Raw genomic sequence first — 12584 nt, forward strand, 5'->3', positions numbered from 1 at the left:
ATAATATTTATTTTAAGACAACAGTTATCCTATAGGTCATTTTATGTTTATGTAGCTTTTTCCGGGAAATCTCTGTAACCATCCTTTTTGTTTCTTGTTGTTTCATTTTCATTTTGCCTTACTTTCGGTTTGAGTTCTTATTTCTGCTTTTGTTTACTTTTTTTCATTGTAAGTTTTATGCATTTTAGTCAATTTTCTTTTTTATAATTTAGAAGTATACAGTCACAGGTACACTGCCTATATTAGAGGATCAGCTTTTAAGAGTCCTTTTTTCATATGCATATGCGTGAACATAAACAGAGGTGAAATCCATATGTCAATGGTTGGCCTGGCAATGATTTTATTTCTTTTTGAAACCTAAATAAGGTTATTTTAACAAAGGATTCAAGTTTCAGAGACGAAAAATTAAGTTCAACTCTTCTTTATTTAACAAGAGAAGTCAGTATTCTGGTTAAAGTGTTTTAAAACAATTATTAATTATTTAAAGGAAATAAAAGAAATAAAATATGTAAAAATCGAATTAAATTTTGATATACATGTATTATGTAAAAAAAAAAGCAGGTTTCCTGTCAGAGTGTAACTTTTATACCAAATCATTGAAATAAAAAATATTAATTAAAAAGCTTGTGAAAAATTTTCCCTTTTTCAAACAAAAGTGTTGTTTTTTATTTTTTCCCCCAAAATAATTTTTGAAAATAGAATTTTGATATGAGTTGAAATCCTTATTCAATAGGCGATCTGTATCTCAAAGATACACTTAATTAATATATTTTAATTTCTTTTGTTCCTTAAGATAAGAAAAAATTAGTTAAAAAAGGGATTATGATATTCTAATTATTGTTAACTTCAACAGTTTCTGAGAAAACATAAGTTGTTTAATTGCAGTTTAACTAAGAAATTTTAATAATTGTATATAAACAGCTTTCATAGTTATAAGTATGTTATAGAAGAAAGATACTTAAAAATATGCTAATAATTTGGAACATCAAATAGATTTAACTTCAATTTTAGAAAAGTAGAGAAAACACCATTCGAATGATAATCTCCTTTTATAACTATTTTTCCCCTTATGACAAAGAGGTGTTGAAGGAAAATCTGATAAAAATGATCGATAGGATTCAAATTTTGATCTTTTTTTAATTACCTATATGCATTATTTAATAATTTCATATTTTTCTGCGAAGCATAATGTTAATTACTATGTCAATAATTCTTTGAACTTGATTACAATTCTGCATTGTTATCAGCTCTTCCGAGCTTAACATAGGAAATTTGATTGACAATCAACGATAACTTTTTTTTCAGAATAAATGCCGAACTTTATAAGTTACATAAATCCTGTTCTTTAATTTTCACTTCAACATACCTTATATCTTCGAGTTACGATATGATAAATTATTGTTGTGCAAAATATTTCAAACGTTGTTTGTACATGCATTGCCAACTAATACTTGTTGATTTATGATAAGATATCAACCCAGTTTTCTCCATGACCCGTTTTGCTGTTTATCAACGCTGCTATAATATTCTTCCTGCCTCAGTATATCGTTGCACCATAGTTCACTTCACATTTTGATATTTTTCTTTCAAAATTTAAATGATTAAATGCAAACTGCCTACACGTTGAAATCCAATTAGTCCTTTTTTGAAAATAATATCACTACATACTTTCTGAGACACGGAAAAGGAGTACTAGTATACACAACAAACTGTTGGTTTGCACTTCATTACTGATAAAATTTACATTTCGTAATGCTTATTTCTCCGTATGCCTCAATGCAATCAATTGGCCACTTTTTAAATTGGATAATTTGGCGTTATCAATGCAAAGAGGATCAAATAAAAGCAAAAATAATTTGAATAAAATAATGGTAAATTATGTATAATTAAGGTCTTCCGTTTCCAACGGAAGACCTTATTGTTTTCGTTCGGTTTCTTTTTCCCTATTATTTTTTTTCTTACGTATTTTGTGTACGCAATTTCTCAAAAACTACTCGGCCGATTTATATGAAACTTTCAGATCTGATAGATATTGCTGTGAACCTTATTGCAATTTTTTTAATGGTGACGTCACTTCCGGTTTTGAGATATTAACGATTTAACGATTTTTGGAGGGTCGGCTTGTCCACGAAGGTTCTCATAAACTAAAAAAGATATTGAGTTCAAAATTTCAGGAATGATAGATGAAAGATTGTAGATATGTAATAGGGCATTTATAATTTTTCAGCGCAAAAAGCGCCGAAGTTCGGTAGGGCTAAAAAAATGAGATAAAAAAGCGTTGTGATTTTGCATGGTTTTCTTAGTTTATCTTTTTTCCCGGAAATATTTTGTTAAGACATGTAGAACAGACAAGATTTATGTTGAAAAGAGCTTTCATATGACATCAAGAAAAAGGAGCTGGCCCCTCAAGTTAGGGACCTAGAGTTCTTGAAAGTTATCGCTTTATAACTCAAAGTGGTTAAGATTTCGATATGGCTGTCACTGCAAAAGTTGTTCATTATGATCTTATTAATGTCGTGACAATAATATTTTGTTCGGGTATTGCGTAATATGAGTGTAAAAAGCTAGACTTGTTACCATGTATTAGTGTTTTATTTGGCATATAAACGGGGTGTTTGAGCATATTTATAACTGACATAAAGGGTACCAGTTTACATACGGAAAGTGTTTAAACATTTAAATTATTTTCTAGTGAAACACATTATTGATAAAAGAACTCATTCTTTGCAATGCCTTTGAGTCGCTTTTAAAATCTAGCTGGATTCGGAGCTGCGTATGTGAACACCCTTGCCCGCGACCGAGGAAATAGGTCGCGGCTGGACTAGCGAGCGGTATGCCGTTATCTAATACACAAGATTTGCGTCTTGCTGTAATGCACACACGTGTTTATTTATGTAGCTTCAAACACAAAAACTCCGATTTTAATAGTAAATAAAAAAGATTACACATTTACTTACTACCATATAAAACGGTTACACTTTTACCTACTACCATATAAAGTGTACCAGGCTTCATGCGGAAAGTGTTTCAACAATTTAATTCTATTCTAGGGAAACACATTATGGATAAAAGAATTGCTTCTATGCAATCCATTTGAGTCGCATTTAAAATCTATAGCTGGATTTCGAGCTGCATGTATGTAAACAATTAAACCTATCCGATCCCTAGCCCGCGGCCGAGGAAATAGGTCACGGCTGGACTTAAAAGCGAGCGGTCTACCGTTATCCAATACACAAGATTTGCGCCTTGTTGTAATGCACACATGGCTTTATTCATCTAGATGCAACAACAACAAAAAGAATTCCGATTTTAACGATATGAAAGAGTAAAAGAAAAACGATTATACCATTACCCACGAAGTAATGCTGTTTTTGTATCGTAATTGAAAAAAAAATAGTATGACTGTCATTGAAATATGGCGTTCTTTGTGATTTTGTCTATGTCATGAAATAGTATTATTGTTGGAAAATAAAATTCAGTTATCAGACTGCAAACATCTCAAACCCACCACGTTGGGTGTACATTTACATAGCACGTACGGGCCGAGGAGATGCCGCGCTAGTGGACAACCGATTTGCTGTAGTCTCGGACACATGCTTCTCGTGTATATAAGTTATCACACAATTGAATGTTCATTCATTCTTTGTTAAATTATTTTTATTTTCAATTATATTGGTTAACGATGCAGCAAACCATTGATTTAAATCAAAGTGCGTAAAGTAAAAACAAATGCGATCAATGTATATAATACAATGTTTTACAGTCGTACTAGTTGAAATGTAAATACATTCACCTGTGTCTATTTCTGACATTTTGCTGCTGAGAATTAAATGCATTACATTCCCTACTTCAACAAAATATAGGCGATTTTCACAAAATGATTATTTCAACACACACATCGGAAGTATCTGTAATATGTGATAATTCATTTGGCTAACAAAATATAAGAATCTTTTTATGAGCTAAGAGAGAGAGAGAGAGAGAGAAAGAGAGAGAGAGAGAGAAAGCAAAAGTTGAAATATATTTAAAAAGCGTTCGAGATAAGGCAATGTTACATGCTTGCGGTAGGTGCGGGCACGATAAAACTAACCATTTTTAAACAAGTTTTTTTCATATTTAGGCCGTAAAAGACTAAGGGTCACACTATTCGTTTAACTTTTTTTTCAATGGTAGTCTGATTCATACAAAAGAATATTCATTGCTGATTTTATTCTTTTATTAACTAGATTTTATTGTTTGTTATTGAAATTTTATTCTGAAAGAATATCCGAGTTTTAAAAAAGTTTATGTACATTCGATGAGTAAAAGTTTTGATTGGATTCGGACAGTTTAAGATCGAGTAGAGGACAATCAAATGATTAAAAATACTTCTTAGTAGATAAGGGAAATTTTCAAATCAAATGGGCTTTGCATATTCAGGCACACGCTAATATTTAATACATAAATTATATATATCTTAATTAAACGTATGTATGCTTTATTATGTATTTTCTGTCTGATTAGGACTATTCTTTCCTAAAAGAAGCGCTCGGCGATCGCGTAAAGAACGTTCCGTAAAGTACAACACCTGATTGGAGTACATGATTATATGTATTTTATAAAAGCGAAATTGTAGAGGTAATGGAGTCAATAAGCAAATCAAATTTGCCAATTAAGCAATAGCAGTTATCCAATGCCTATGATTGATAATTTTACAAGGTTAATTAAATACATGTAAATAGGAATTTAAAGCACTACCCGTCCCCTTGTTAAGAGCTTCCGTTTCCGACATTCTTTTCTTTTATTAACGATTTTTGTGCACGCATTTTCTCGGAAATGGCTCAAATTTTGTTACACGGCTCCGATAAGAAGACCCCTAAAATTTCTTTCTCAAATATATCTATCAAGAGCGGTCTAAAATTTCAAACACTGGTTGCATTAATAACATTTAAGTTATTTTGTGCAAATTATATGTGCATGAAATGACAATTTTCCTGTAACGTAACAAAAATTACACATTGTGAAATCTAAAAGTTTCTAAATTTATTATTGAAATTAATATTTTTAGACGACCCATGCAGTAAGTTTCTCTAGCCGAGTCTTTCGTTCAACAGCGCATCGATTAAACATTTCAGCTTGGTTTGCAACAAAAGGGTGAAACGACCATGATATTTGACAGATTTGGCTAAAAGGAGTTTAAAAGTTATGGATACAAAATACAAGTGCGATTATATTTTGTAGGAGAAAAAAATAATAAATCTACGTTTGCCATAAATACACAATTTTATCATGAGAATATTTTAACATTTAGATCCGCCGAATATTTCCATTTCTCCTCAATGTTTGGTGCCTGATTTGAAATTATAACGTTTCGAGGTATAATGAGGGGATGACAAACGATATTGGCAGTCTTACTCCCGCAGTTTTCTGAATCACGGCCTGAAAAAAAAATGGGGTGATCTTATAATCTAATTATAGGGACAAATGCGTATTTATTTATAACAAGACTTAACGGTATAAACTGAAATAAGTTGTTACTTTGCATCTATATTCACAGTTGTTTAAATCAATAGCAACGACAGAAAAATTGGTCGATAATTGAGAATTAAGTATCTCGCAGTAGGCCGATCGATCGAAAAGTGGCCGGACTACGGGAGATAACTCTTACTAATTATAAGCAGTCGGGTTTTTTTTTTTCATCGCGGCGGTGTACAGAATAGACAGGATCCGGATTGCACAACACTTTTTAAACAAAAATGTTAGGAAAATGTCAAGGGGCTGAATAATGTCGCCGGATTGGACAGCATGCCGGAATACACAATATACGGATCCAACGAGTTTCAACATGTACATTATTTTTCATTAAAATATGGCTTAATTGACCGGGAAAACTACTGCAACGTATAATAAATTGCACTCAAAATTAGCATAACCATCGTTTGAAAGCGTACAATTGTTTAAATGAAAATCGGAACAAGCAGCTTTAACATTTAGATTTACGAGGGTTGTTCGGAAATTATTGAGACAACACGGATATTTCCATTTCTAAGTGACGAATTATGGTGGAATTTGGCATAAACATTGAAGAAACCTTAACAAATAATTGTAAGTAATTGAAAGTAATATTTAAAAAATGTTTAATATTTTGTTTACAACGGTAGATAAACAAATCGGTGGTCGGGGTACCCGGCGCAAGCACAAACTCGGAGAATAAGAAAACTAAAACATCGTCTATCTAAGTGTCCGCAAACTTACAGCTTATACTAAAAGAAATCAGATTATATATGTTCATTTTGCTATTTATTGTGACTACCTTTTGATCAAGTTTCACGAGTGTTTGAGTTGAAATAGGGATATGGTACAGATATATTTACCAAGCAATAGGAATTTGAAAACGACGGTAAATAGAAATTTAACGTCAAGGCGGCGCAGCGAATATACATCAAATTGATAAAAATTTCGGAAAAAGACCTTTTAAGCCACCCAATTGCTTTAAGAAAAACTATACGATGGCAAGGAATAAAGAACTTCAGTTTACCGTCTTTTTTCACTAATTGTTTCGCTAGAATTCAGACAAAGTGACTAAATATCAAGTACTTTTTACACACTAACTGATGTAAATAGTTCTAAAATATGTACACAGAATCACTATAGGAGACATTTCACAGTAATTTGACTTTCGGTTAGAAATGACCCAATTTTTGTTCACAAAATTCAAGAATGGAGGGAATATGCGAATGTTGACATCTCGAAATGTAAACAAAAGATGAGAAATGAAGAATTAATTCTTATTTCCGTTTGTTTGTTAGGTTTTTAAAACATAAGATCAATAAGAAGCGTTAAAATGACGTTGCAGTAAGTTTGCGGTTGCGCCGGGTCACTGGGCGATGGCAATTTGGTCAGCTTACCAGGCATGATCTAATCATGCTATGGACAATAATTTTTTTACATTGATAAACTCTATCCTGGTGTACGTTTTGGTGAAATTTCAAGGATTTATCTTTTTCCCAAGGAAATAAGAGTAAATGTCTCAATAATTTCCGAACAACCCTCGTAATTAACATTAAGATGATTAATGCATCAATAGTTTGTGGGAGCATTGACAACTTCGGAGGCAATAAAGATCGTGGTTCAAGATCAAGGGAGATAACAACCTCTCGGAATTACCTGCTGGTACCCGTACAGCCCAAATTTTGGACAAGGAAATAATAGCCCTAGTGTCCTTTTAGTTCTAGTGAGCTAAAAGGACACAATTAGATATGATAGAAGCCCTCAGATCCTTGTTATTAATATTAAGAAACTTCCTCTAATTAACGCGTGTGTTTCTAAGTTCGTGTGATCAAAATCAAGTGGGATATAAACCTTCAAAATGAGCCCTTAATCCTTTAAATTCACTATAATATCATCACTTATAGCACAGCTTGGTCATTCATCTAATAATTATCATATAGATACGGACATATAGTTCCTATCGCACATCGCACCATCGAGGTTTGGATCTTTTGTGCTTAGAAGCGATAATGCGATGGCGATGAATGGATGGTCCGATGACAATGAAGAGACAGCGCAATAGTGCGATATGATGTTAATTCGATGGCGCGACAATGCGATGACGATGTCCCACTGAAGTTATAACGCAATGTTATGAAAGCGATAATGTGATGTGCGATAGCGATGATGCGATTATGCAAAATCGATGACGCGATGCTTTATCGTGAAGCACTATCGTGCTGTCGACTCGAATACGCCATTGCACGTAGAAATTGTGCCAAACAGGGGATATATATATATATATATATATATATATATATATATATATATATATATATATATATATATATATATATATATATATATATATATATATTGACTAGTTCACCAGATTTTCTATTAAAGAAGAACTATGAATAGTTTTCTAAATTTATCCAAAAAATCCAATTTTAAATGGAATAAAAAATGTATCTGCAGGGCAACAATCATCAGGAATGATTAATAATAATAACATAGAACTATATATAGCCCTAAACAGTTCAAAGCGGTTCAAACAAGTCTGAACAGGTCGGATCCAGTTGACTGACCGATCAGAATGCGTGTTACAAAACACAGGTAAACTCATCTCGATCTTGACTCGTTAGGTAGCTTTTTTTTCATATTTTCTCTGTGATGACAAAGCAGATATACTTCACACTATTTCTATTACTACTTAATATGCCTTAAGTTGTGTTAGTTAAGGGCGACTTATTTAATAGTTAGATGAAGTCTTAACTTCGTGCAATCATTTGGTATAAAATATAAAACAAGCAAAAGTTATGTACAGTTTAATCCCATGTGATGACATTTTAAAAATAAATTGAAGATCAGTAAATGATTAATACTACATTTATATAGACTTATCATAAACTCTTCAGTCACTTAGTTACATTTGTAACCTGTTTTCTAAGCTGTTTACTTTGTAATTTAGATGCAGGGAACTTGGAACAATATTTCAAACATAGAAATTGAGGGCTTGTACTTCAAATACATGATTGTATTCTAATTTCGATTACAAAGGATTTTTAAGTTTTGGTTTACAATGATGTTAATATTGGAATCAAATAATTATAATGTATGATTCGAATACAATTAAAGTCATCAAAATGTGGATATAAAACTTTAACTTTCATTTATTTGCTATAAAACACACTTAGTCTTTACATGTAGTAGTTTTTATTTCCAGAGAAGTGTTTCTTTCTCGATAACAAAATTTTTCCGATATTCATTATCTCTCTCTTTTTTACTGTCTTTTCATGCTTTCATGCAAGTCAGTACGTATATAAAACATTGATTGACATACTGGTATCTGCTTTGCGTCGAAGATTTTCCTGTTCAAATGTACACTATGTCCAGAATGTTTCCAATATATGTCATACCATGAGTAAAAATGTTTATTGCTGTTACATTATCATCTAAACCTTGATAATGTAAATGATTTATATCTAAATCATTATAAGATATGATATTTTTAATTTGACACTTTTTTAAAAAAAAATACATGCATTTCTCATGGCATGTGGATGATTATATATGATATTAAATCCGGAATATTGTTGGTCTAAGTACATGTAACAGCAATGATTAAGAGATATATTCGCCATATATATGCTGTCATGAACAGCAAACCAAACAATATCAGAAATCTACGTAATTTCATTTCGTGATATTAGTACTTTGAGTTTTTTGTTGAAAATATCCGTACGCATTTTTTGTTGATATAATGCAGGGGCCCGTTTCACAAAGCTATCTTATGACAAATATCTGTCTTAAGACCAAAATTTATCATAAGTTTTTATCATAGCTGTTTCACAAAAGTGTCTTAACTTATGATCATCTTAAGATTGTTCAAAATCTTAAGACACCCAGATACCTCTCTTAAGACAATTTTAAACATATGTTTTGATAAGAAATAGGTAACTTAAAAGGCGTGAGCGTGTATTCAGGGACAGAATCAACCCATTATATTAAATGGACGATTGTGACATCTTAGAGAAGTTCCGTTTGCCACGACATGTTATCTTTGACTTATGTAATGAACTTAATGATCGTTTAGAGCACCAAACCAAAAAAGTACATGCCCTTCCAACATCATTGCAAGTCATGGTTGCGCTTTGCTTTTATGCAAGTAGAAGTTTTCAAGCTGTATGTGCAGATCTTCATGGCACTGGCGTCAGAAGCAAATTGAAAATGGGGGGGGGGGGGGGGGCTAGACTAATCCTCAGAAATATTGAGAAAAAAGTAATTCCCAAAATCATGGAAATCCTAATCCCTGGGAGGGAGGGGGGAGTATACCTATACTTCCAAAAGAAAAAAAAATTTACTTACCCAAAATCATGAAATTCCTAATCATCCCCTAGCCCCCCCCCCCCCCCGGTTCCGACGCCTATGCATGGTATCAGTGAAGCAAGTGTGTCCAGAATTGTTTACGCTGTTACATCTACTCTAGTTGCCTTAAGTCCTGTCTACATTAAATTTCCTTCTACTGACAGAGATATAAACAATACTAATACTGGACTTCGCTCATATATGTAATTTCCCAAATGCGATAGGGGCAATAGACGGGACACATATTCTTATTCAGGCACCTTCAACTCATTAGTATTTGTTTGTTAACAGAAAAAACTTTCATTCAATAAATGTGATGGCAGTTTGCAATTTCAATTTGAAATTTTTGAATTGTGTAGCAAAGTGGCCTGGATCATCTCATGACGCATTTGTGTTCTCAAATTCTGTTTTGTGTCAAATGTTTGAGAATGGCAACATTAACAGAGGTTGTCTAGTTGGTGACAGTGCGTGCCCGGTAACGAATCACTTACTAACACCCGTCTTGAACCCAAGCAACCCCATGAGATGCCCACGCTAAAACCAGGGCCCCCATTGAGCGAGCGTTTGGCGTCCTTAAAATGAGGTTCCGAATCATCGATCGCTCCGGAGGGACCCTACTTTTCCGGCCGAGAGAGCTTGTGGAATCGTGACTGCTTGTATGGTGCTACATAACATTTGCATCAAAAACAACGTCCATGTGCCCCGAAACATAAATAATTATCGTGTTTTTCAACAACCAGACAATGTTATATTCCAAGGAGTAAACAATGACGGTGCCGAAGTTAGAAGAAGATTAATTCAAACTCGATTCTGAGAACTAAGTAATTGCCATATTTCCTTTGAATATTGTGTTCATTCAAATTTTATTAAAATTTCAAAATTGTTTCTGTTGCTTTATATACTGGTAATGATAAAGTAATGGTGATTTAAAGATATTTCATCATTTTAATGCGAGACATGCATTTGTATACAGGTATTTAGAAGTCCAAATGGACAGTAAATTACAATTTTGAAATACTATAGAAAAAATTAAGATTCTATGGTTTCAAAATTATCATTTTATATTTTTATAGATTTATCTTTCAAACATTCAGCCTCCTTAATAATCATTAATCAATAAAAGGACACTATTTTCTTCACTGGTTTGTTTTTATTGTTCCTATCAAAAGAAAGTACAAAAACATACGGTAAATTATAAAGTACCCATTACTGTTATTACACATATATATTTATGCTGCAGATTTCGTAAATAAATTCTTTACTTTACAATTTACTGATTGAATTTTATGCAATCGCTCCTATAATAATTATCTTAAGATAATCTTAAGATAAGTTAAAGTTAAGACAACTTTGTGAAACAGCTATGTCATATCTTATGATAATCATAAGTCAAATCTTATGACAACTTTGTGAAACGGGCCCCAGCACCCTTATGGAATTGGAATAAATTTTATAATACATGTATAAACTTTACCCAGTATATATATATATATATAATAAAAGAAAAAAAGCAACACTAACTGCAAAACATAAGCGCTTTCATTGTTAAAAATTTTCAGACGTTTTACAGTCGTTAAAACTATGACGTAATTACGTTACCTAGTGATAACGTCAACAATAATACTATGACGTCATAATGCTTATTGAAGGAAACAATCATAGAATAAAGTTATATAGCGTTATTTACAGTAAAACAAAATCAGAGACGATGAAACAGTCTATTTAAGAAATGAACTCAATGTCTACCCAAGTTATACGACCTGGCTTCGCGGATTATAAAGCGTAAATTGCCCCAACCCAGGTTATACTCGTATAACTTGGGTAGACATTGAGTTCATTTCTTATAATTTAATTTTCTGTAATTTGCTGTACAAATTGAGTCCGTTTACTTTTAAAAATGATATTAATCTGTTCAAAATTCAAACGTAACGTCAAGCGGATTAGTACGTTTTTGACGTTAGTGCATTGTGACGTGTCTTGTGACGTGCAAACCAGGTTATACAAATTTAACTTAATTTTTCTATCCAATCAAATGCCGCGTTACAACCAGAATTAAATTATATCAAACTATTTAACGAAGGTTTTAGTGACTTTATAAAATGTTTTTCTTTTTCCCTTCGTTCAATTGCATTGTCAGTATAAAGTTTATAAAACGGAAAAACTGAAAATTGAAAATTGAAAATTTTCAGTTTTTCCGTTTTATAAACTTTATACTGACAATGCAATTGAACGAAGGGAAAAAGAAAAACATTTTATAAAGTCACTAAAACCTTCGTTAAATAGTTTGATATAGACTGTTTCATCGTCTCTGATTTTGTTTTACTGTATATAACGCTATATAACTTTATTCTATGATTGTTTCCTTCAATAAGCATTATGACGTCATAGTATTATTGTTGACGTTATCACTAGGTAACGTAATTACGTCATAGTTTTAACGACTGTAAAACGTCTGAAGATTTTTAACAATGAAAGCGCTTATGTTTTGCAGTTAGTGTTGCTTTTTTTCTTTTATTATATTTTTACCGGACACTGAGAAAATACTTTTGTGATTTGGATATATATATATATATATATATATATATATATATATATATATATATATATATATATATATATATATATATATATATATATATATATATTCATGCATAGGAATGTCGAAAAATATTTGTTCTTGATTCAAAATTACTACACGCTATGCTTTAGTTGTTTTCTATCAATATACACAAATATTTGGTATTTGT

The 12584-nt window shown here is 32.0% G+C and overlaps 1 long non-coding RNA gene across 1 annotated transcript in view; it reads left to right on the plus strand.

Annotated features, from left to right (window-relative positions):
* The window catches only part of LOC128192036 (uncharacterized), an 88207-nt gene that overhangs the window by 40241 nt on the left and 35382 nt on the right, over nucleotides 1-12584 (plus strand). The gene's annotated exons all lie outside the window — the stretch shown is intronic.

The sequence above is a fragment of the Crassostrea angulata genome, chromosome 7 (assembly GCF_025612915.1).
Source record: "Crassostrea angulata isolate pt1a10 chromosome 7, ASM2561291v2, whole genome shotgun sequence".
Taxonomy (NCBI): Eukaryota; Metazoa; Mollusca; class Bivalvia; order Ostreida; family Ostreidae; genus Magallana; species Magallana angulata.